This window comes from Suricata suricatta, chromosome 1 (genome assembly GCF_006229205.1).
Source record: "Suricata suricatta isolate VVHF042 chromosome 1, meerkat_22Aug2017_6uvM2_HiC, whole genome shotgun sequence".
NCBI lineage: Eukaryota > Metazoa > Chordata > Mammalia > Carnivora > Herpestidae > Suricata > Suricata suricatta.
This window is the reverse complement of record NC_043700.1, coordinates 174,383,035-174,408,687: the sequence shown is the minus strand read 5'-3', so window position 1 is coordinate 174,408,687 and position 25,653 is coordinate 174,383,035.

Sequence of the window (25,653 nt, the reverse complement as noted above, 5' to 3'; positions counted from 1 at the left end):
AAGGCAGCGTTGAACTCCCAACACATCTTTTCACTCTCTGACTCTGATTAATTCATGTTATGAATAAATTCAACAAACAACAAATGTTTGTCGAATGAACACTAAATTATTAATCACTGATAACGAGAATGTGTTCTACCTCCCAGAGGTATTTGAATGTGAAACAGTGCCTTAACCCAGAGCACCGAATGTCTGATCACAGAGTGTGGGACTGAAGGTTGGGGCGGGCAAACCAGGACAGGGGGATCTGGGGGTGATATCTTGCACTGACCTCATATCTCTCATCCTTAAAGCAACTTCGGTGTCTGCTCAGGATAGACAGCTACCTGGGAGAATTCTGGACGGGGCATGAGGATGCTGGGGGAGAGCCTGAGACAACGGAATGAGCAAAGAAACTCATGGATGGGGCTGAAGAAGGCGGGGCTTCTGTGCTTTGAGTGGCAGGGAAGGGCTGTGACCAGTGCCCTTCTGGATGCAGAAGTAGCACTGGCCTCATTATATGCATGTACCATGACTGCTGTCTTAAACTCCAATACTGCTGAACAATTCAGAAATAGATCCATTATGGGTCTGCTCTAGCCCCGGGGCTTTAACACGGGTCACTAGAAAACCCAAGATTGCACAGTAATTCAAACTCTTAAGAAGGAAAGGAAAAAAAATTCTCTTCAGCACTCCAGCCCGCCCCCAAGCCCCTCCTGTCAGCATCACGCAGGGAGCCCCTCTTCATTTCTGTAGTGCTTTAGAATAAATAGCTCTTGCGTTGAACTTGAAATCTAAATTTTTCTCCAGCTATTAATTGATAAGAACGGCTCATTTTTACCTCTCGGGCTCTGAAGTAAGATTACCATGTAAATAAACTGGGTCAGGTTTAGCGGGATGGAGGTGAACGGTTCTCTAATTCCCTTTAATCTCTGGTAAAGGAGTAACTAGGATTTGGATGTCAACATTCAATAAGCAATTATGGCACTCCTTCAAACTCCATCTAAATTAGTCTGCTGTTCCCGCAAATAGAATCCAACGGACCCCCAAACCCCGCACTTCAATTGCAACCTCCTTGTTTTGTTCTAGCCCATGAGAGGAGTCGGGATTGCAGGAGGGATTTGATTTGATTTATATTAATTTTTAGAGTATCAGGGATCTCTTGTTATGCTTGAAACAGATCAGGGGAAGGAGGTCAGTAAACAAGGGTTTTCTCAACTACTGATCACCACGCCGTGCTCCGCATTTCATGAGGCTGGCTTCTCATTTTCACAGTGCATTCGAATCATTATCTAATTATTAATCTCACCCTAGAGTTCCAAGGAGCTTATGACACCCGTCGAAGTTAATGAAGGCTTTTACCTATGGATCTGGCGCTAAATCACTGTGATTGACCGAGTGCCCACAATATGGTAGGCACTGATAGAACTGACAGAGGGAAGAAAATTAAACAGAAGGAAATTAAGAAAAGAAAGAAGGAGAAGGTGCCAGAGAAGGGGAGGGGCAGGAAACCAAAAGGAGATTGTAACTTCAAAACACCTCGTTAGGAAAATGGGGCAGTTAAGGAAGGACTCACCAAGTAATCTGCTTAAATTTTAATTAATTATTCATTTATATATATTTATGCGGCACACTTTCTCTAGGGAAACCAATGTGCTTTGCAAACATATTAAATAATTAACTCCCCCAAATCTGAGCGGAAAGGGAGCAAAATTCCTCCAGAAAAGGACCAGTGGGTTGATAAGTGATGAATGTGTCACTTTGAAGAGGCGGTCTTGTGTGACCCCCACCAGAGACCACATAACAAAAGACCTCTTCTGGAGGTTAACTGTGGATACTATGGGGATCTGTTCTCCTCTCCCCAACCTTCCAGAATAAGCAGCATTTGCTTATACAGATAAATGATGATACAGAGAGAGACAAACAAGCAGACACGCAAATTGATATGATACAGAAATCCAGGATACTTTGAGGAAGGGTGTTATTAGAAGAAAAGTCCAATGGAGTCCATTTTTTAATAAAAAACTGCCTTCAAGCAAAAATTAAAAGTTAGGAAGTATTTGCAACCAAGAACATTGAACATGGCAATAAGTAAAATGAAATCACAAAGGCCAGCGGCCAAATGATGAGCAGGAGCATTGAGTAAGTTGTGTTTACACAGATGTTGACTTCCTAAAATTACATCCTCCATGCATCATTGACAGGACACAATTAAAAAAAAATACCTTTAGCACAAGTGGTTTCAACATTTCTTTGGAAAGTATAAATGTATCTGCCAGGACAGAGGAGGGGAAAAACAAGCAAAAAACTTCGGGAATTAAAAAACACAAAGAGAAAAACAAGAAGTGAAAGTGGCAGCTGCTCAAAGGCTGTGATGGCTGAGGGGTGAGCGGGCAACCACGTAGGCACCAGAATATTCGTGCCTTCTTGCGTCCAGCACTCTTGGCGCTGGACAGAAACAGACTTCTGTTCACTGCATCTTAAGACTAGTCAACTGGAAGGCAGCCACGAAGGAGGACAGACGTGGTCCTTTGAAGTCATGGTCATTAAAACTGCAACATGCATTTGCTCATGTACCTATGGCCGGGCAGCGCATCACCTGGCAGCCGAGGTTGAGATTCAGCCAACTGGCCTGTAGGAAGTTTCAGTGCGGGAAGGAGACTGTGATTAACAAGACTGGCCTCCTTGCCTTTTTAAAATGAAAAGATCCGCCTTACCCCAAGACCGCAAGCATAATACTAAAATAAAAAAAGGGAAGGGTGGTGAGTCAAAGGGAAACGTGGTGAGTCTAAGGGAAGAAACTTTTTTAAAAATATAATTTATTGTCAAATTGGTTTGGGGAAGAAACTTTTTTAAAGGGAAATAAAACCACTCTATTGATTCCAAACTCTACCTGGAGCCCAATTTTTTTTTAACTTTCTTTTTAAAGAGAGTTTATCTTCCTTCTTTCCCTTCCATCTGTCTTTCTTTTTTTATTTTAAACTTATTTTTAGTTTGAGAGAGAGGAGAGAGGAGAGAGAGAGAGAGAGAGAGAGAGAGAGAGAGAGAGAGAGAGAGAGAATGTGAGCAGGGCAGGGGCAAAGAAAGGGAGAGAGCAAGAACCCCAAGCAGGCTCTGTGACCACATAGAGGCTGACATGGGGCTTGAACTCACAAAGTGTGAGCTCATGACCTGAGCCAAAATCAAGAGTCAAATGCTTAACCAACTGAGCCACCCAGGCTCCCCTCCTCCTTCCTTCTTTCCTTCCATCCTTCCATCTTTCCTTCCTTCCTTCCTCCCTCTCTTCTTCCCTCCCTTCTTCTCTCTTTCCTTTCCTTTTCTTTTTTCTTCCTTCCTTCCTTCCTTCCTTCCTTCCTTCCTTCCTTCCTTCCTTCCTTCCTTCCTTCTTTCTTTCTTTCTTTCTTTCTTTCTTTCTTTCTTTCTTTCTTTCTCTCTCCTTCTCCCTTCCTCCTTTTCTTCCTTCCTTCCTTCCTCCATTCCTCCCTTCCTCCCTTCTTTCCTGAGAAGCAACTTGGTATGTCAGATAGAAGTGATTCTCCACCAATTTCCAAATAAGGGCCTTTTGAGCCAGTCCCTTGACAGCTGGGCTTAAGTGGTCTCTATCCATTGAAAACGATGACAGCCACTCTCAGGACTGTCCTGGGGATTAAATGAAATGGCCACAAGGGAAATGCTTCTCAAAGTACACAAATGTGGGGTCATTCATATCAGTTTGGACAGGGAGAAAAGTCTTCCTGTTCTGGGCACACACTTGCAAGTGTCAGGGTGGACAACTCACAGGTCTCTGCTCCCCTCCCCGCTTCCATAAAACAAACATCCCATGCTGTTGCCCCTGGAATGTTCCAAAATCATGCTCCATTTCAGATATGTTTTTCTCACTTTATTATTTGCTTTCCCCCCTTGAAAGAACCCCAGTTTACCTGGTTAGTTTCAACATTAGTCAGAGATCAGTCTTTAGGCTCTCCTGTAAAGGAACTAACATTTTCCTGCCTAATCCCCCTACTTCCCACGGCATAGACCACAAAACACACCAGGACCAAACAAAACAAGCCCTCTCTTCGTATTCCTCCAGGGGCTGTAGATAAATTCTCCTTCCACAAGATAAACAGACCGGCTGCCTGGAGTGACTTCTATCAAGAGCTTTCCTTTATTCATGCCAACTAAATTCTTCTAACTCCATTCACATGTTTAGTACCTATTGCTTATACCTTCTAATCTAAAATACCAAAGGCTTTTTCAAATTGTGTAAGCCATGGCATTACTGATGTTTTTAGGTAGTATTTCACTATTATATACTGTGAATCTATTCAAGGATATTTGTATCTGTAACATACATACCTATATGGTGTGAATCTGTTTTATATATTATGTATACAGAGCCATGACATGTTAGAGACGAACTTAAACTTCTTTTGTATTGATAAGTTTAGGTAATTTATGTATTTTTTACGTACACAAAATAAGTTGAAACTTTGGCATGACTAGTCTCAACTCACGAGATTTAAATTTAGGGTGGTTAACGTGTACTTCCGTGGCATTTCTAAATACTGCATCTCCAGTTACATAAAAGAAACATCTGCCTACCTAACCAATTTAACCAACGAAGTCGGCAAAGTACCAGCAAAGCCTGGCAGCCTGGAAGTGAGAAGGAACACCCTTCAAATGATAACGCCCGGTCCCCCAACTGTGATCTCATTAAGCCTCACAACACGAGGATGCGGGAATCAGTCACTGCTTTTACTTTTATTTTCAAAGAAAGGACAGTGGAGGGGCGCCTGGGTGGCTCAGTCAGTTGAGCGTCCGACTTCGGCTCAGGTCATGATCTCACGGTTCATGGGTTCGAGCCCCGAGTCAGGCTCTGTGCTGACAGCTCAGAGCCTAGAGTCTGTCTTCTGATTCTGTATCTCCCTCTCTCTCTGACCCTCCCCTGCTTACACACACTCTCTCTCTCTCAAAAATAAATAAAACATTAAAAAATATATTTAAAAAATAACTAAATAAAAAAGAAAGGACAGTGGAGATCCAGGGAGACTTAGCCCATTTTCAAGGCGCCTCATGTACAGCATGGTAAGGAGGCTTCAAGCCCATCACCTATGGTTGGCTGCGGCAGAGTAGGTGGGGTGTGTCCCGGCAGAGGAAGGGGGTGTGGGGGGCAAGGAGGGGCACATCAGTCCCCTGTCAGCACACTTCATCCTCTTGGGAAATTTCACAAAGCTTTCCTAATTCTTCCAGACGCCGGTTAAGCATGCGGATGATTGTATTATAGTTTTTAATGCCTTCCCATCTCCACCAAAACTGAGATGGGGAGAGAGATTTAAGGTCTCAAGAGCACAGATATCAAACAACCAGTTCCTTTTTTTTTTTTAATTCTTCTGCAAAGGAAGAAATGGGAAAGTCATGTGTGCACTTCAAACTTAAATTTTAAAATTGACTTGTTGAATCATAAACTCAAATTCCCTCAAGGAATAGAAAAAGCTCAGCCCCTTGGTTGGGAGTTTTGAGGAAGGCTTGAGTGTGGCCATGCTGTGTCTAAATAGCTTGAAAGTGAAACTGATTTTTAGGTTGAAAAACCTCTAGCCATATCGTATGTAAAATTTTTAAAAATTGTATGTAAATCTTCAAATTTGGGACAATGTTTACTGTTATTTCATAAAACCCGCTCCAGGAAGTCTGCTCACTATGATTCCTCTATTACAGTAAGTTCAAGAAGGAGGACTTTGCTCCCCAGGGGATATGTGGCAGTGCCCAAAGACATTTTTGGTGGTCACCACTGGGAGAGAGACAGGGTGGTGTACTACTGGGGTCTAATGCATAACGAGGCCAGGGATGGTGTTAAACATATGGTACACAGGACGGCTCACCACCGTGAAGAATGACCTGGCCCCCAGTGTCAGTGGTGCCAAGGCTGAGAAATCCACTTCTGTGTCAATTACCGTCAAAGTTCAGGCAAAAGTCACCTTTCCCTTTCCTTCCCGCTGCCCAGAATCCTGCCCCTCCAAGATTTATTGTTGTGTTAAGATGCTAGGCATTGTAATAACTTGAGCCCAAACTATTTTTTTCAGATCTTTTAAATCAAATGTTGAATAGGTGGAGTATGCAAATGCCATTGAGATGCATTTTATGGATAGCCTTATAAATGGAGTCACAATGCCTCTATTTTGAATTTATCTATATTTCATCTCGGTTGTAAATTGAAGCCCCAGCACACAAAGGCCACATGGTACCTTTACAAGGACAGATTGCGCCAGTTTGTCGGGTGCCTTGTGTTCTATTAGAGTTGAAACTAGGCTTCCCCGTCAGGCCGTTACAGTTAAACACATTCAGATCTGTGAGCAGCAAGCATAAGCTTCCTGCCCAAATGGCTCATTGTGCGCAGAGGAGAGAGCAGATCCGGACCACTGGAGCGTGTCCCTTTGCCACCCCAGAGCATCGTCCCTATTATCCACTCAGGCCTGGGAGACCGGTCTGCCTGACAGCTCACAGCTGTGGGGGGACACCTGTAAGTGAGTCAAGCTGCTGAGCAGGGACTGTGTAAAAGCAAGAACAAGAACTTCTAAATCCCTCTTCCTCGTATATCTCTGAGCCCCACAGCCCACACTGTAAAATTGGATCTCTTCCCATCCCCCACCTATCCTCCCCGTGTATCAGCTTTGCTCTTAAGGGCAAAGCTCCTTTAGGATCCCCAGGGTCCTGCCCACACTTGTTGCTTACTTCACTCCTGCCACACTGACCTTCATTCTAATCCTTGTGTAAGTCAGAGTCTCTCCCACCACAGGGCCTTTGCACAAGCGGTTCTCATTTCCTCAAGTTTCTCTCCCCTCCCCTGACTCCACCTAATTAACTCACCTGCTCATTTAACAGATACCAGCCTAGGCCTCACTTTCTCAAGGACACTTCGTGGGCCTAAGTCAAATCCTTCTAATACACATTTCCATCCGTCTAACCATGTTCCTCCTTCAAGGTATTCACACTGATGCAGTTTTACAAGTATATGAATAGTGGCTGGTTAGAACACATCACTGTACCCTGAGCACCAACCACAACACTTGGCAAAGAGTAGGTGCTGGATATTTCTTGCCTGACCATCTAATTAAACAAAGGAACAAGTGAATGAATGAATGAACGAGTGAATGAAACAATCCTCGGATCTAAAACTAAGAGCATAGCCATAAGTATGAAACTGTGTGTGTGGCATCTGCACTGTCAGTATCTGGTATTCAGATTATTGAAAGGAGCAGACGAGAAACCTTGCCTACAAAACATGTAAACGAAAGAAAAAAATTGTATACTCCACTTAGAGCGTCATTAAGTTAGAGAACAACTCCCACACCCTGCTCCAAGATGGTACCAACATCCAGATTCTCTGTGCAAACTTAGCTTCCCTAGAATTCTCTTTTCTTCTTTCCCTCATCCCACTGCTTCCTAAACTTGAAATATCCACACCTGTGCTGTTTCTTTACATATTTTTTGGTGAAGTCAACCTTCCTTCTTCGGTTGTATGTTGTGCAATACCCAAGAGGCCAACACTACCGTTTGAGGTATTTAAGTATGACTCTGAGAAATGAGTCGGTCTTAGATATAAAAGCCTACAGTCATCATGATGAACATGACTGCAATGTTTAAAATCCCTAAATAAAGAGATGCGGCACTTCCTGCATATTCATTGCTGAAATGAATATTATATATGATTCCTGATTTGGGAAGTATTCAAATAAGGCAGTAGCAGGGAATGTGGATTTATTTTCTTTTATCAATGAAAACTGCTGCACTTGGCCAGAGGAGGAATTGCCTCCTTTAGTATCGAGGGCCATGTGTACACGGAAGGCAGTGCTATATATTAGTCTCTGAGCAAAGCTTTATTTTTATATTATTGTGTCATTTTATGCACAGTCCCCAAGTGCCTTGTCAGTGACAGCCACTCATTAAATCACTTAAACTATCATATAAAAATAAAGATGGATTTTAAGCTAGACTGAGCCAGTCAGTCAGTTAGCAAATATCGATTGCTCCCCAGGGGGGGTCCCAAGAATTCTGATCGACAAGAAAGGTGTGTATTAAGGAAGTATATGGTCCATTTCCTTGAAAGGACTTAGAAGCTAATCTAAGTCACAAATAGATGAACCTGTAATCAAAATAAGATTATTCAGATAAATACTGTCTTGGCAAAATGGATTGAAGGTCAGTAGCAAATCCTCTTCACATTCAGCCAATGTGACTCAGGTGCTACGCAGGGCAGAGGGGGAAAGCTGTTCTGTGAATATGAAACAGTTTGATGAAAGGCTCGAAGGTCCAGAGGGTGGGTGAAGAACCTCTAAGAGGTCAGCTTGGTTAACATACAGCTTAACTCCTCCAACTTGGACAGGTGAAGTCACAGGACAAACATGGTACATTGTCCAAAAGCATCATTTCCCCTTTTAGGTATAAAATGGAAAGACTTTTCAACATGGAAATAAACATGACTATATCGTGGAGGAGGATGAGAAGGAGGAGGAGGAGGAAAAGAAGGAAGAGGAGGAAGAAGAAAAGAAGAAGGAGGAGGAGGGCATCAACAACAACAACAAACCTTATGAAAATGTGGATCCGCAAGAGCTCTCGTGGACCGATGGTGGGAGTGACTAACATATGCAAAACACATGATTCAGCAATCCACTTCTAGCTGCATACAGTCCCAAATTCATGCTCAGGTGCACCAAAAGATATTTACAAGAATATGCATGGCAGTATCGGTCATAATAGCCAACTGGATGCAGCTGAAATGCCCGTCCACAGTGTGTGGTAAACTCACGTAATGGACACATGGCAATGGAAACATGACCAGATGAGAGCTACACGGAGCATCATAGGTGAACTCCCAAAACATGTTGGGTGCACTAAGATCTACACAAGGGAATAAATAGTGTTTGATTCTATTGACATAAAATCTCCAAACAGGCAAAATTGAAAAATAGCATCAGGGGTCAGAATAATGGTTGGTTTCCTTTGGGAAGAAGACAAGGAGGCACAAAGAGGTGGGGGCTGCTGGGGCATTTGTTTGCCTGGTGGTCAGATGCCTTGTGGTCATTCATTAAGCTGTGTATTTATTTTCTGTACTTTTTGGAATGTATGTTAGGCAAAAGTCATATTTCAATGATAGAAGCCTGTTCTTAAAGCATGTGACCCTTTGAAAATAAAAACACTAGCATTCAGATAAATATATTGCTTGTGGGGGGGGCTGCCTCCCACTCCCAGCAGCCCCAGATTTGCTGGAGGATATGGCCATCCTTTGTCATTAAGCTCAAGGCGCATTGGCATGGGTGGTGGCGGGGGATGGGGGTTATCATACAAGATCTGGGAGCTGGAAGATAGGAGAAAGTTGGCCAGTTCTGCTTTCTAGCTCTGGGAAAAACCCATCAGGAATGTTATTGTCTGGGAGTTGTGCCAAATGTAAGCACTAAACTAGGGTTACCTGAAGAGACTGCAAACAGACTAATCAGTAGTGGGGGCAGGAATTGGTGTAAGTATAGAAACCAGAGACAAGAGCCAGATAAATGACACCAACTGACAGCTGTCACTGGTGAGGCAGGAAAGAAGGAGACACCAGAGACACATTGAGGAGAACTCCAAGAGCAGGCGAGAGACAAGAAGGTGGGTCAAGGATGGGGGCTGGGGGCTCCTGCTGCTTCTCCCCAGGCTACCGTGTTCTGGCGTTAAAGCCCCGAGGAGTCCGAGAATAATTGAAATCTGGACTTCGGGGTGGTGAGAACATATATTTATCAAGGTAGGAGGACAGAATACATTTTGTCTAGCTCTTTGCTAGCTTATTTATAACTTCTAAATATTTGGACATATGGCACACTGGCCCCCACTGTAGTCTTGCCGTAGAGTCATGAATGTTAGGGGTGGACCTGTTACAGCCTCCTATTCCTCACTTAGGAGAAATGGCCTCTCTGGCAGACAGCACATGTTGGTCACTGCTCGAGTGTTTCAAGAATTATTTGGAACCCTGATGCTGACATATCAGTGCCAGTTATTGGCTGTCTCCCAGCCCCCAACTCTGGGCAGGCTCCACACTGATAACATGGCTTCTGATTTATGTAGGCCTATAAAAATGCTGAACGGGAAAAGAGTAAGTCCAGTCTTGCCAGAACATAGGATATCTCCCCAAGATTGATGGCAGTACAGTAGACTGGACATGTGGGGGGCATTGGGGGCCACTGTTTGACTATCAACACAAGCACTTAAACTGGTTCTTTTCTGCCCACAGGGACATGGTGAAAGGCTTTCTAACTCTGCTGCAATCAATATACCTGGTGTCAACGGCAGGCTGAGCTCATCCTCCGGGACCATGCGGAGAAGAAATGGGGTGGTTTGGCCAGACTTGCCTGCTTCCTGGTGCTCTCTGTCTTGCCGCCTCTTCTGTATGTGATTCTCCACTCTGTTTCCCACTGGCAATTGAATTCGGCCACTTGATAAAGGCAGAGGGAAATGATGCAAAAGGTAATGAGGCAAACCTTTAGGGTTATCTCTGAAGTTTCTGGTCTGATAGGAAAGATGGCAAAGACTCCATTCAGGGCAAGGGTCAGAAAGTTTTCTCTGTAAGCACCAAATCGTAAGTATTTCAGGCCTACAGGTTGTCTGTTGCAACCACTGAACTCTGTGTCAAAATCAGCCGTCATATAAAAGCAGCCGTAGACAATTCAGAATGGAATGATGCAGCTGTGTCAATAAAACTTTATTTATAAAAATGATGGCCAGCCAGATAGGACTCTCAGGCCATGGTTTGCAGGGTATACACACCCCTTGAGACTGAGCCAAAAACTTAAAGAATGAATTAGTTGAGTCAGTGAGAAAAATGACACTATCACCCAGTATTCTGCCATAAAATGGCATAAAAATGACATTATCCACCCAGTGGATCTCATTGAAAGGCTCTGCTCTGCAGATGGGAGCCCGTTAGAAGAGCCTATCTATTGGGGCGCCTGGGTGGCTCAGTCAGTTAAATGCCCAGCTTCAGCTCAGCTCATGGTTTGTGAGTTTGAGCCCTGCATCAGGCTCTGTGCTGTCAGCTTAGAGCCTAGAGCATGCTTCTGATTCTGTGTCTCCCTCTCTCGCTGTCCCTCCGTTGCTTGTGCGCTCTCTCTCTCTCTCTCTCTCCCAGAGATTAAATAAACATTAAAACATTTTTTGAAAAACCAGTCCATCTACAACACCAATCTGCATGTGCTTTTCTCAGCCAGGAAATCTTTGGGGGGGGGTCACAGTCACAGTGGGGCTGGCCCGGTCACCCTGCTTTCTTTCCCAGTGTCATTCTTTGTCACTCTCACATGCATGGCGCATTCAGCCATGCATGGCCCTCACTACACCCTTATTAGCTGCATGCAGTCTTGTCTCCCAACCTTTGCCCATGCAGAGACTCCCCTTGCTGCTTTCAAACCCATATTCATCCTTGCAGACCTCATCCGGGTGTCTCTGCCTTGTCATCTCCCTGGCACCCTTAGGTTGGGGAACCTACTCTGCGTTACCGTCACACCCTGGACAGACCGATACCTCATCAATACAGCATCAGGGTGTTTGCTTCTAATTGATCTCTAATGTTTAATTTTATCTTGTATAGTATTTTATTTTATTTTTTTAAATTATTTTTTTAATGTTTTGTTTATTTTTGATACAGAGAGAGACAGAGCATGAGAGGGGAAGGGGCAGAGAGAGAAGGTCACAGAACCGGAAGCAGGCTCCAGGCTCTGAGCTAGCTGTCAGTACAGAGCCTGACACGGGGCTCGAACCCACGAGCGAGAGATCCGACCTGAGCTGAAGTCGGAGGCTTAACAGACTGAGCCACCCAGGCGTCCCTCTTGTATTTTAAACACCTGATTGCTCCTTCTGTGCTGGGCTGTGACCTTCTCGCCTGAGGTTAGCACTGACCACCAGGGAATCGCGCTGAACGCGTTTGCACAACTCTTAACTCAGCACCGAAACCACTGGGGCCACCAGGGTTCTGTGGAATGATTCACAGTTTTCGCTGTCTGCTATTTTTCTCAGATACCTTCAGTGGCTCAGTAAACGACTCTTCCTGACAAGGCACTTGAGAACTGTTCACAAGTGACAGAATGATATTAAAACCAAATCAGATTCAGGGGTAAACATGCAACTCTCTCTTCCATCTACATTAGATGCTCCCTTCAAATCAGGAGAGGTACTTGTTTTAGTTTACACAGCTGTTGTGTATTTATCACATGCATTTTCTCTTTGAAAGACATCTCATGGAAACCTCATTCTTGTATTAGGGGACCACCAATCAACTCTTTTTTCTTTCTTTCTTTTAATGGATTTCCTGGATCTTGTTGGTTTGATCTCCAGTTCCATTTACATGGCCAGAGTGACCGTTTATTCAGTGGTATAGCAGCTCCAAGGGCGGCTGCAGGTTTTCAAAGTGCCTCGGAGGGTTAAATGCAAGCGAGAATGGAGCTCCAGAAATGCCGGGTGCCCCTAGGCCTGCTTCCACATCGGTTTTCCAGGGAAAAGGACAAATCGGAGTTGGAAATGTTAATGCAGCCTCCCTTTCCAGATGCTGCTGCTTCTGCAAATTAATAAATGCGGCCCACAGGACCGGGGGCCAGATGTGCTCCTGTACTCTGTCTCCACGCTCACGCAAGAAGGCAAGCGGGGGCCTCCGCTGCCCACCTGCCATTCGTCCTGGCCTCGGGCTTGCTCCAGGGTAGGGGCCAGGGGTGGCAGGGCCACCTTTTCACACTTTGCACGCAGGCGCCTTACAGACCAGGACCCGCCTCAAGGAAAACCAAGGCAAACATTGCAAAGACTGGGCACATCCTGACCTAGATAAACCTCTTCCTCTAAAACATCACAGGGCCTCGTGTTTTTCTCCCTATTTGCCCCCCAAAGTCTTGGGGGAAACATTAGGTCTATAAGAATCCCCTCTGCTGGCAAGGTCAACTCAGCTCAGCCCCGGGGCCCTTTATCCTGCCCTGTCCGTCAGCAGGAGCACCTTGGTGAAGTGTGTCCCCAAGTGAGGCTGATGCCAGCTCAGCAAGGTTGCGGAGCCCACGAACAAGAGAGAGGAAAGGGAGAAGGGGTGGAAATTAGTGTCTCTTAGGTTTGCCTGATTTCCTCTGGGCCCTGCATACGGCAGGGCATAAATAGATAATCAAAGATTTTTACTTTCCCAGGTAGGAATTATGTAATCAGAGGCTGCTCCTTCCTTTGTGTTTTGAAAATTCACTGGAAGGAAATTCTTCTTGCGTTCTCAATTACACTGGGCATTTTCCCTCCGCGTTTACTGGAAATCTTCACGCTCAAGTCAGCAGCCTCCGAAGTCAATCAGATAATTCCGTCTAAATGAGTACACACACTGGAGTTTTTTTAAAAATATGCCTGTTAAGATCTTTTGGAGTGTGTGTGTGTGACTTGAGCTATCATATGGTGAGATAGATAACCTACATCAAAAAGAGCCTCACTGGGGCATCTGGGTGGCTCAGTTGGTTAAGCATCTGACTCTTGGTTTTGGCTCAGGTCATGCTCTCACGGTTGGTGAGACTGAACCCTGCATCAGGCTCCACGCTGACAGTAAGGCTTGCCTGCGTGGGATTATAAACAAATAAACAAACAAATAAACAGATTTTTTTTTAAGAAAGAGCCTCCTGTCCTTCTCCCAGATCCACTGAACCCAGAAACATGCCCCCCCAGTCCCCTCAACCCTAGGGCTTCAAAAATGAAAAAGTGTTCAGTCCCCATCTCAGTTCTGAGAAGGCAGACTTTTCAGTTCCTGTTAATAGAGGGAGTAATTTCTTCCCTGTGTGTGTGAATCTGATTCTCTGAGGCTTCGCCCCCATTGCTAACGACCCCCAACTCTACTGGTGGCCGCTGAGATGCACCCTCCTCCTGGGCATCTGAACACATTTATTCCCCAGCCATCTCCAGCTCCAGTTGTCCAAACCCAACATCCCCTCTGTCCCATCCTCGACCACCAGCCCTGCTCTCCGCCCCCTCCCCCATTTCCTGCAACACTGTCAGTCAAGAGAACCCAGTCTATTCAGGAAAGAAATCCAATGCCCCTGACCAGAAGTTCTCTTCTACACAACAAGGCTTGCTCCCACCGTGCCCACAGCCTGAGTGCAGGTCTATTCACATCAGGTCAGACAGGGGAGCTGGCTCCTTCTTCCTGGCCCCCATATCCTGGCCTTTGTCCCCCTCCGTTCCCTCTCCTTTCGCTGGTAGTTCAGGTGCTAACTTCCTTTCCCAGCACTCTGCCAGCACGAGGAGGAGATGGGGGTCAGAGTGTGGGGGACAGGACCGCTTGGGTTAGAATCCTACCTCCAGCCCGTTTTAGCTCTCTGACGTGAGTCCTGTCCGTTCATCCTCTGAGCGTCAGTCTCTTTATCCTTAAAATGATGCCTTGTGGACATTTGGAAGGACAAGGGTTATCACTTCTTGGCCTTTTGGCTAAGATCAAGCATAGTATCTGGAAGGAGCAGGGACTGGCAGGCTTTTCCTAGAAAGGGCGAGGTAGTGAGTATTTTAGGTTTCATAGGTCAAAATACAAAATTAAGGCTATTATATAGGTACTTTTAGAACTAGAGATAAATGATGGAAAATAATTGCATATGTTAAAAAAATAAATTGTGTTATATTAAAAAAAAAGAACTAGAGAGAAAATAAATTTCCACAACATATATTATTGACAAAGTTCAAAGTATAATAATTAAGGACAATTTTTTAATAACACAGGTCTGCTAATGAGAATCTTGGAATTATTTGAGGGGGAAGGTTAATTAAGGTTCAAAGGTAGTCTTCCCTATCACTAAAATCTATTGTTAATATTTACCTGTAAAAATCAGTCTCAACTTGTGGGCTAAAAACAAACACAGGTGTGAGCTGGATCTGGCCCACATGGTCCTGTGGGCATAGTTTGCCCACTTCAAGGGAAAAATAAAAGAAATGGTTCCATGTGCTTAACACACTGTGAGTATTCAAAGTATTTCTTACTGTCATGTGCACTTTCACCCTTGCCTTCAGCCAAGTAAACAGTTAGGAAACGGTTTCCTTTAGCTGTTTCACCCCTCCGAGCCTCTGCTCCCAGGTGCCGTAAGCCTTTACCTCCTTGGGACTCCCCTCCTACCCTCTCCTATCTTCCTTATTGTCCCCCCCCCCCCCTTAAGGTCTTGCTATGACTCTTACAGAGCCCATCCCTGCTGCTGTAGCATTTGAGGGTTTCCTTCTTCCCCTTGATCTTTTTCTAAAGTTTATGTATTTACTGAGAGAGAGAGAGAGAAAAAAAAAACCAAAACATGAGTTGGGGAAGGGCAGAGAGAGGGAGAGAGAATCCCAAGCAGGCCACACCATCAGTGCAGAGCCTGACATGGGGCTCGATCTCATGAGCTATGAGATCATGCCTTGAGCCAAGATCAAGCATCAGAAGCTTAACTGACTGAGCCGCCCAGGCTCCCCACTTCTTCCCCGTGAAACTTCCAGAAGAAACCATGCATTATACACGATATCTCCAGCTTTGGGTCTGATTGCATCATGTGCTCAATAAATACTGGCTGAACAAATAAATAACGTCCTGCATCCCAGTAGAAGACTCAGCAGAAACCTCCATTGACTGTGCCAGTTCCCAGAGAGCTCTTGATTCTGTAATGAAAGCATTTGGCCCTCATTGATTTTCTTATAGGAAACACATTCTAGAATGATGGCTAAGTGCCTCGGTTCTGGGTACAAATCCCAGCTCGGTCACTTCCTAGTTTTGTGGCTTTGTGAAAGTGACTGAACTCGGAGTCTCTACTTTCTTGTTGGTAAAGTAGGGAATATGAAGGCACCCACATCATATGTTGTTTAGAGAACAGATAAGATCAAGGTTATAAAGCATTCAGCCCAGTGAATCCTCTATAGATGTTGGTTGGTTTGCTCACATTTACTGAGTAATGACCATGTTTTGAGCCCTTTCCTTAATATGTCTACACCTCACAATGACCCTGTGAAATAGGTATTATTGTTATCCCCATTTACCGACGAGAAAACTAAGGCACAGAGAGTTTGTATAACTTGCCTAGGGTCACAGAGCCAGTGTGGCAGAGCTAGGATTCAAACTCAGGGTGTCTATCTCCAAAGCTGTCCTGCTAAGCCTAGTTTGTCTTTCTCTGGGTAGAGATGTGCCTCTTCGGAATTCTCAGCCCACTTCCTAGCTGCTCGCACAGTCCCTTACACGTGGTGAAGCCTAATAGACGCCGGCTAATTCATTTACTCCGTCCCCCCTGCACCCTGCTCTAGAGCAGGTATTGGAAGAATGTTCTAGAGACATTATTTTCCTCTTCAGGCCTGACCACTTATGAGCACGTTGGTGTCTTAGAGAAGGGGACAGAATGTGAGAAAGAAGTGCAGGTAGGGTGTCTGGGGAGAATTTCACCAGCTCAGAAGTGATGTGGAGTTTGGGTCTATCTCTGCCAACTCCTTGTTCTTCTTCTTTTTAATATTTTTTAATGTTTATTTATTTCTGAGAGACAGAGACAGAGCATGACCAGGGGAGGGATAGAGAGAGACACAGAATCTGAAGCAGGCTCCAGGCTCTGGGCTGTCAGCACAGAACCCAATGCGGGGCTCAAACCCATGAACTGTGAGATCATGACCTAAGCCAAAGTCAGACGCTCAACCAACTGAGCCACCCAGGTGCCCCTCTGCCGCTCCTTCTATTTCCTGCCATCCCATGGAAGACCAGACCATCAGTAGATGGCCCTGAGACCAACACAGGCTGACTCCACTGATTGTAATGTGACCGTCCCTCTTAATCAAAGCGATACCATCTCTGATTTCAGAAAGTGAAGGAGAGCAAAATTAATGATGGCTTGAGTGGGCTTCTAACGGCCGCTGGCCACCAAGAAGCCACTGGGCTGCGGGGCCGCTGCATTTCAATGCTGCAAGCAGGGACTTCTGCACTAACCAGGGTGCCGTAAGTCTTAATTACCCAGAACCAAGGCCTCACCTTGCTGCACGTCCCCTGAGAGCTCCCTGTGAAGTCAGTAGGAGCTTTGCCTGCAGTTCAGCCCCATGAAAACTGGCCTGCAAATGTCTGCAAATTACCTTGAGTGCCTCTGATCGGAACAAGGGAGAAGTATTTATTTTCAGAACGTTATCATAACCCCATCCCTTTCTTGCCTGATATATGTACCTCAACGTTACTCAAATCCCACTCCCTTTACCTCTGCTTAATTCTGAATTGTGGGCCTCTTTTCTTCGTGATTGATGGATACACACTCCCAGGTCCCGCCCTCAGCCAAACCGCCGGTAATGTCCTGCAGTTCTCGCCTCGCATTCAGCGGCTCTCTCCAGAAAGCCTAATGCATTTTCCATTAGAAGAACAGATTCGCCTTTTCCTTTCCAGCAATGGCATGCCACAGTCTCACCCATGGAGAAGACGTCAAGGGCCCCCTATCCCGCTCACCCTCGGTCTGGATATAGATGCCCCTGGTACCCCCCGGGCCGGGGTGGCTAGCAGCTCACAGCTGTCCCCTTGTCCTGAGACTGGCCTTGGGCAGTTTTGCCTCCTATCTGCAGCCATCCCACAGCCAATACGGCTGGAGAATAAGGCTGGAGGCTGACTCGCCCGCTCCCAGAGCCCCCATGGGACCATAGGACGAGGCTGAGGCTAGGCCACATCTCTGCCGGCCCCCTGCAGCTGTGCATCACACCTCTCCCGTTTTCACCTGTGAGCATCCCTCACGGAAGTGCATGCCCAAGAAGCCCATCTCAGGCTCCACTCTGGGCAACACCTTGTGCCTCCCTCCTCACTGCAAGCAGGGCAGCCCTGAACACCTCAGCCTGGTCCTGCCCCTTCCTTTCTTAAAGCTTTCCATGCTTCCAGCCATCCAATGCCCCAGCATGGGTCTGATTCCCACACACCCGGTGCTGCTTACCCCTCCTGAGAGGATACGTCCCCCCGAGAGCCCCACCCAGACCCCCTACATTGAGCCTGGGCGTCTCTGTGTGCACACACGGCCCTGTATGCTGGCCCCTACCATAAATTCCATTCTATCGAAACCGCCAATCTGCTTGTCTCCTTCTCTGGACTGCAAACCCTCTAGAATCCCCAAAGCCCACCATGTATCTGACTCATAGGAGACCTTCCGCAATGATCCGTTAGTTGATTACATGAACCACTGAGTGACTGAACTAGGTGTGTCATAGATGCTTAATAATGATGGCCAAACTCCAACTTCCAACATTTGCCTACTTGTGGTTTCTCTGAAATTTTCCAAAATAGAAGAATTTACTGGAAATGTCTTCGGGGGGCTTGGGTAGCTCAGTCAGTTGAGCGTCAGGCTTCAGAAGAGGTCACGATCTCATGGTTCACAAGTCTGAGATCCAAGTCGGGCTCTGGATTGACAGCTCAGAGCCTGGAGCCTACTTTGGATTCTGTGTCTCCTTCTCTCCCTCTCTGTGCACCCCCTGCCTGCCATCACTTGTGCTTTCTCTCTCAAAAATAAATAAAAACATTAACAAAAATTAGAAATGTCTTCAAAGAATTCTATGTTTTTAATACACAGGTATATGCAGTCTGGATAGGGTGTCTAGTGGAATTGATGTATGTGCAGGCTCAAACACTTTAGAAGGTCTCCATTTCCTTTGGACCCTTAGCTTGGCAAAAACTTCCCAGCTCTGCTGACCTCTATCAGTAATGCTCTGCAGGGGCACCTGGGTGGCTCAGTTGATTGAGCGTCCGACTTCGGTGCCAGTCCTGATCTCAAGGATTGTGAGTTCAAGCCCCATATCAGTAATGCTCTGCTGAATTTGAAACCCCTTCTCCTTCCCCTGCCTGCTCCTGACAACAGTAAAAACAAACACATAAGCACCCCCTCCCAAAAACGAAAAGAAAAAAGCCCGTGAGATTCCAAGTGCCAGAATAGCTCTGCTAATGTGAAGAAGATACCCTTGAACATCAATGAACTGTTGCGTGCAAATGTGCCATAGCACAGCTGACTTTTCAGAAAAGCATCACCCTGCGCAGAAGTTGCTCCCGAATGCAAGCCGTATGACTGTCAGAGTTGTCCAGGGCTCTGGACTTGTCTACTTCTCACTGTGAAATCGGGAGAGGTGGCTTAATTCTCCACGTGACCACAGACTGAAACACACGCGGCATTAGCAAATTACCAGCGATGGCTATGCAAATGAGCCAGGACAAATATTAAAATAGCCCTATCTTTCTTGGCTGCCACCTCATCTTGTCCAAAATTCATAGAAATATGAATCCTCCTGGAACGCTTAGCAATGCATGTACGGTAACGTTCTTGAGGAAGCTAATAATTAGCTCTTGTTAGCGAGATCCACTTACCATGGGCTTTCGCTGCAGGGACAGAAAAATATTGTGATTTGCTATGCTAAGCAAAACACAGTGGTGGGATAAATTAGGACATTTAAACTAACAATAATAAAGACACCAAGCTACAGCTCCCCTCGACATACAATTGATAAGATTAACAGAAATTAGACATGGCAGCAAGAGAAAGATGTATTAGGAATGGTTGGTTGAGACACAAAGGGGCTAAACTTTCTTCCATCACTTGTGTTGTTATAGCTAATATTTATTAGGCACCCACTGTGCATGGTATGACTCTTATCAGGGACAAGGATAATAATAAATTACTACCTGTCAGACACGTGCACAGTAACTTCATTATGTGACAAGACAGCACTTTTATTAAGTCTTTGGAATCTATTAAAAGTCTCATTTTGAAACAAGGAACCAAGAGGAACACATTTCTGAATTGTGGATCCCCAGTATTAACCCAAAGGCTCAGCCTAGAGAAAGAAAAAAAATTCTTAAGAAAAAAAATTAATTTCTGCCAAGGAAAACCGAAGAACAGAAGTTAGCAGGCTCAACCAGATGCTTCTGGCTGTGCCGTTACAGAGATGAGGCAACTATCTAATTTCATTGGAAAAAATTTATAGACTAGACTTTAAATCAGGCAGAGTCCAGAAAACTTGCATGCCGGGTTCTCCATCAAATGGTGTAATAAATGGCAATGTCCTTGCACATCCAAAGTGCCCCTCTGATCTCTGGTTCTGATCACTCTCAGGTTCTCACTTTCCCTAATGCATCCAGACATACCCGCCCCTTGCATTAGCCACTTCCATCTGCTTAGTGAACGTGGAGGTTGTTTGCAAAGTTGGCTGGAGGAAAACCTCACATCAGTGCACACTCAGCCTTTTGCAAAGTCACTTTGCACCACCTCCTGCCAAGGGGTGGAGTCTGTTCCTCCTTGCTTTGAACACAGGAAGTTTGTAACTTGCTTTGGCCAAAGGAATACAGTTCTGGTGGCTTCGGAGCCTATACCTTAAGGGACCTTACAGTCTCCATTTTCACCGTCTTAGAACACAGACTGCCAGGCAAGAGAGCGCTGGCTAATGAGCTTGAAAATAAGAGCTTCAGTGGGAAGACAAGCCCCACCAGCAGCTGATCCCAACTGCCAGATATGTGAGTGAGGCCATCTTGAAACATCTAGACTTGGTGCTGAGCACTGAATATTTGTGCCTCCCACCCATTCATACATGGAAGTCCTAACCCCCAGGGTGATGCTGCTAGGAGGTAGGGCCTCTGGGAGGTATAAGAAGACCACGGAAAGAGACGATCATCTCTGCATATCCCATGAGGGGACACAGAAAGAAGGGGGTCCCTCTGCAACCAGGAAGAAGGTACTCTCCCGGAACTGAATTGCTTGGCACCTTAATCTTGGACTTCCCAGGCTCCAGAACAGTGAGAAATAAAGTTCTGTTGTTTAAGCCACAAGGTCCACAGCAGTTAGCAGCCTGAGCTAGCAGACTCCGGTAGAGATCAGGCAGAAGAGCCACCCCGCTGAGCCCAGCGCGAACTGCTGACCCCAAAGTCAGAGGCGAATAACATAGCTACAATTTTAAGCCACTAAATTCGGGAGCAGTTTGTTACCCAGAGATAGGCAAGGCAACAGTGAACCATGGGATAGACGTTAAAATGTTGCGTGTTATTTTAAAAGGGGGATTTTGCTCTAACTCCTTGTATAGAACGGAGTCTTCCAGCTCCATGTTATCTTATGAAGCTGAGAAGTTTCTTCTCATTTCTTCCCCTCATCTCTTATAACAATTCAGGCTGAGACTTAACTGTCCAACCTTCCTTTGCTAAGGGAATAATAAAAACTGAAGGCTCAAAAATGCTCATTCAATGGTTGACTAAGAGTTTGTCTATCAGTGGGGTGGGTGGAGGGACAGCTCTGGCATTTTCTGCTGCCCCAGTGGGGCATTCCCAGCCTTGCCACAACTGTGGTACCATCGCCAAATCCTGGGGCTAAAGGGAAAACCTCTGAATACAGGGATCTTTGGATGGGCTCTTAGGGTCCTCCAGAGTTCTCCAGAAAAACAGAACCAGCAGAGAAACAGAGCCAACTCCGTCTTTCTCATGCCATATATATAAATACACACACACACACGTATACATATGTATGTATATATGCATATATAGAGATAGGCAGATATAAATATGACTATATATGTATATATAAACAGATGGATATATAAATATATGTATATATGTCAAATATATACAGAGATTTATCTCTATATACATACATATATGTATATATTTTTATATATGTGTCTGTGTGTGTATATATACATACATATATATGTATATATATACATATATATGTGTATATATATATATATATAGAGAGAGAGAGAGAGAGAGAGAGAAAGAGAGAGAGAGAATTTATTTTAAGGAATTGGTTCACATGAGTGTGGAGGGTTGACCAGTTCAAAATCTTCCAGAATAGGCTGGAAGATGGGGGGAAAGATTTCTGTTTGAGTCCAGAGGTAGTTTGTAGGCAGAGTACCCTCTCCTAGGGAGGTCAGTCCTTTTCTTTTAAGGCCTTCAACTGACTGGACAGAGAGTAATCAGCTTTATTCAAAGTCCACTGAATTAAACATTAGTCTCCTCTAAAAAATAAATATCTTCATAGAAACATCTAGAATGGCGTGGGACCAAATATCTGGTCACTTGGCCTAATTAAGTTGACATATAAAATTACCCATCACAGATGGTGTTATGAATTGAACTGTCTCCCAACTGAGACTGAAGTCCTAACCCCCACGACCTCAGAATGTGACCATCTTTGGAAAAGAATCGTTTCAGAGGTGATCAACCCCAAAGAGGTCATTAGGATGGGCCCTGATCCAACATGACTGGTGTCCCTATAAAAGGAGGAAACCAGGACACACGGGCAGACACACTCAGAGAGAAGATCATGTGGAGTCATGGGGAGAAGGTGGCCGTGCAATTGGCCTTGATGTTGGCATAAGTCAAAGAAGGCCACAGACACTCAGCAACACCTGAAGCTGAAAGAGGCACAGAAGGTTCTCCCCTAGAGCTGTCACAGAGAGTCTGGCCCTGCCAGCACCTTGATTTTGGATTTCTAGCTTCTAGAACTATGGGGCAATGCATGTCTGTTTTAAGCCATCCAGTGTTTGGTTCCTGGGTTAAGGCAGCCCTGAGAAACTAATACAGATGGACAGCTGGGAACTAACACAGACACCTAGCTGGTGAGCTATTCCTCCCCAAAGTGGCAAGGACATTCCCTAGATTTCTGGGAGCTAGGCTGGGAGTATGGGGGCTCTTGGCTGTGAGTTTGGGGGGCATAGGGCCCTCAGCTCATGCATCTGTGGAAAGGATTTAGCCATGTCCAGTGTGGTCCCTACGGCACGTGGCTGCAGCCTGCTTCTGGTTGTGACAAACCACCCCTTGGTGGAGAGCAGTTCCAACAGGATTCATGCTGAGCTTTCAAGATGGGCACTGGCCTGGGCTCTGGAGCCAGATGAATCCGGTGGTCAGCAGTCTGCCAGTCACCAGTTACTAATATGACTGGCCTTTTTACTGAATGCCAAGAACTCCCAGTGTATTGTCTCACTGATGCATTCTAACAACTCATTTTACAGATGAGAGACTAAAAGAAGCTCAGAGAGGTTAACTGACCTTCCCAAAGTCAACAGCCAGCTAGCATCCTGATCCAGGCAGTCTAACTCCCAATCCCCAAAGCCCAAAGACTTAACCACCACACCTAATAAAAGCCTGCTAGAGACACCATGGCCTGAATTAAATCTCTGTACTTAGTCAAGCCTACCAGCAGGCCTGAAGCACCTGCCCTGTTAGACATCCTTAAAGGTACAAAAAAAATAAAAAGCAAAATTGGGGCCTTGACCTTGAGGTGTTGACAGAACACCCACTTGCAGGCAATTATGACAGACATTGCCCCCTTCTTCGGGAGTATGGAAAGTTTAAGCTTACAGGGAAAGCTTTAGCTCTTGGGGCTTCACCATTTTTAATGAGTTGATATTTTGCCCTCCAAACACATCAGCAAGTGAACGCATGATTTTTGGAAGAGTTCTGTCAGTGTCGTGAAAAAGTTGAAATCTAACAAATTTGAGCCAAATGCTTAAAATGCTAGGCAGCAGTTCCAAATCATAGCTAATCACTACCCTAGGCAAATCGCTGATTAATTCCAACTTTATTTCCCCTCATGTTGTGTCTTCTTTCACATCTCCATTGCCTACCTGACTCCCAGGAAGGGGCTTGGGGGGAGAGCTGGTCAGATAAAAGTGCTGTCACATTTTTCCACCAAAGTCTGTGGTGCCTTCACCATGTTATTAAGACACTACATCAAGAAATGGCTTCAACATTAATCACAAAGGAGAAACCACGAGACCTGTATCCTGGAAACAGACAGCCTGGGAATACAAAGGATGTGTGGCTCCCTGGCATTAGCTGGCCACTGCCACTGCGCACTTCCCTGTCCAAAGCAAACACTGGGGCCCCTGCTCGCCTTTGGGACCGGAGTTTGTTTAGAGGGCAGGAGAAGGGAGAGTTGTCATAGAGGGTGGGTCCCAGGGGGCAGTGACGGAGAGGGTGGGGCTCGGGCTGCTTGTCCCAGGGCAGCTGCTGGGTGGACAGCACACAGAGCAGTCTCAGGCGAGATTCGAAGAACCAGAGGGTCCTGGGAGTGGAACCCTGGACGTCTGTCTCTGGAGGCTGGAAGGCCTAAATCAAGGTGTTGGCAAAATGGATTCCTTTTGAGAGCTAGGAGGGAGAATCTTTCCAGCTGCTCTCGCGGCTTCTGGTGGAAGTGCGCGGCCCTTGGTGTTCCGGGTCTGACGGACTGACTATTCCAGACTCTGCCTCAGTCTTCACATGGCACTCTCCCTGTGCCTCTGTGTCTAAATCTCCCTCTCCTAAGGCCACCGGACATTTTGAATTAGGCTCCGTGCTAACAAATTCACCTTCACTTGATTACATCTGCAGAGAACCCTATTCCCACAGCAGCTTGCATTCATAGGTACCATGGGTTATGACTTCAAGATATCCTTGGGGGAATATGATACTGCTCGTAATAATGACCCTTGTGGGGGGTCTCCTCCACTGGACTGTAAACAGCTGAAACATGGGCACTAGCTTCTTCATTTCATACCCTCAGTGCCTACCCCATATCTGGCAAAAAGCTAATGTCCTATAGTGCTAAATGAAGAAGTAAGCAATAGTCTTAGGTCTGTATGATGTAGATTACTTGACCAAAATGCCGAGCGCAAAATCCAGGCTCCACTACTTTCTTCCTCCCTGAGTGGCCTTTGATAGTCTCTTAGTTCCTCTGAGCCTCAATTTTCTTCTCTCTAAAATGGGTATAATACACAATGCAGGATGGTGGTGAGAAAACAAGGAGGTAGAGTATATAGAATGCCTGGCACATAGTAGGTATTCAGTAAATGGGAAGTGTTATTTTAAATTATTCTGAAAAATTTTTAACTTTATTTATTTATTTATTTTGAGAGAGAGAGAGAGAGAGAGAGAGAGAGAGAGAGAAGAGGTCAAGAAAGAATCCCAAGCAGATTCTGAGCTATCAGCACAGAGCCCAGCTTGGGGTTGGAACTCACAAACTGTAAGATCATGACCTGAGCCAAAATTCAGAGTTGAACACCTAACCAACTAAGTCACCCAGGCGCCCTGGGAGGTGTTATTTTAAAAGGATATTGCAAGGGCACCTGGGTGGCTTATTCGGTTAAGCATCTGACTTCGGCTCAGGTCATGATCTCATGGTTTGTGGGTTTGAGCCCTGCATCCGGCTCTGTGCTGACAGCTCAGAGCCTGGAGCCTGCTTCGGATGCTGTGTCTCCCTTTCTCTCTGACCCTCCCCATCTCATGCTCTGTCTCTGTCTCTTATAAATAAATAAACATTAAAAAAAAAAGATATTGCAAAGTTAACCCTACACGTTACCCTCTATTTCATATTACTTTATACCACATTCATTCCACCATATAAATTCTTCAAGATTTTCAAAATGCAAAGCTTATTTAACTATTGATCAAGATGTTTTCAGTTGGCAGTGACAGAACTCCATTCAAAAAGCAGCAGCATGGTGGGTACTTATTAGCTCACATAATGCCCTAGTAGAGTGGCTTCAGGCAGGGCTGGATCCAGTGTGCAAACAATGCTATCATGGATCTCCAGCCTCTCAAACAGGCCCTTATTCCGTGGCTTCTCGCAAGCTCAGATGGAAATCCTCCCAGTCTAACAGCCCCAGTGGACAAGATACGGCTTCTGCTGATTACAACATCAGAAAAAATTTAAGGAAGGATCTGGTTTGCTTGTTCTGGATCATCAGAACCAGTCACAACAG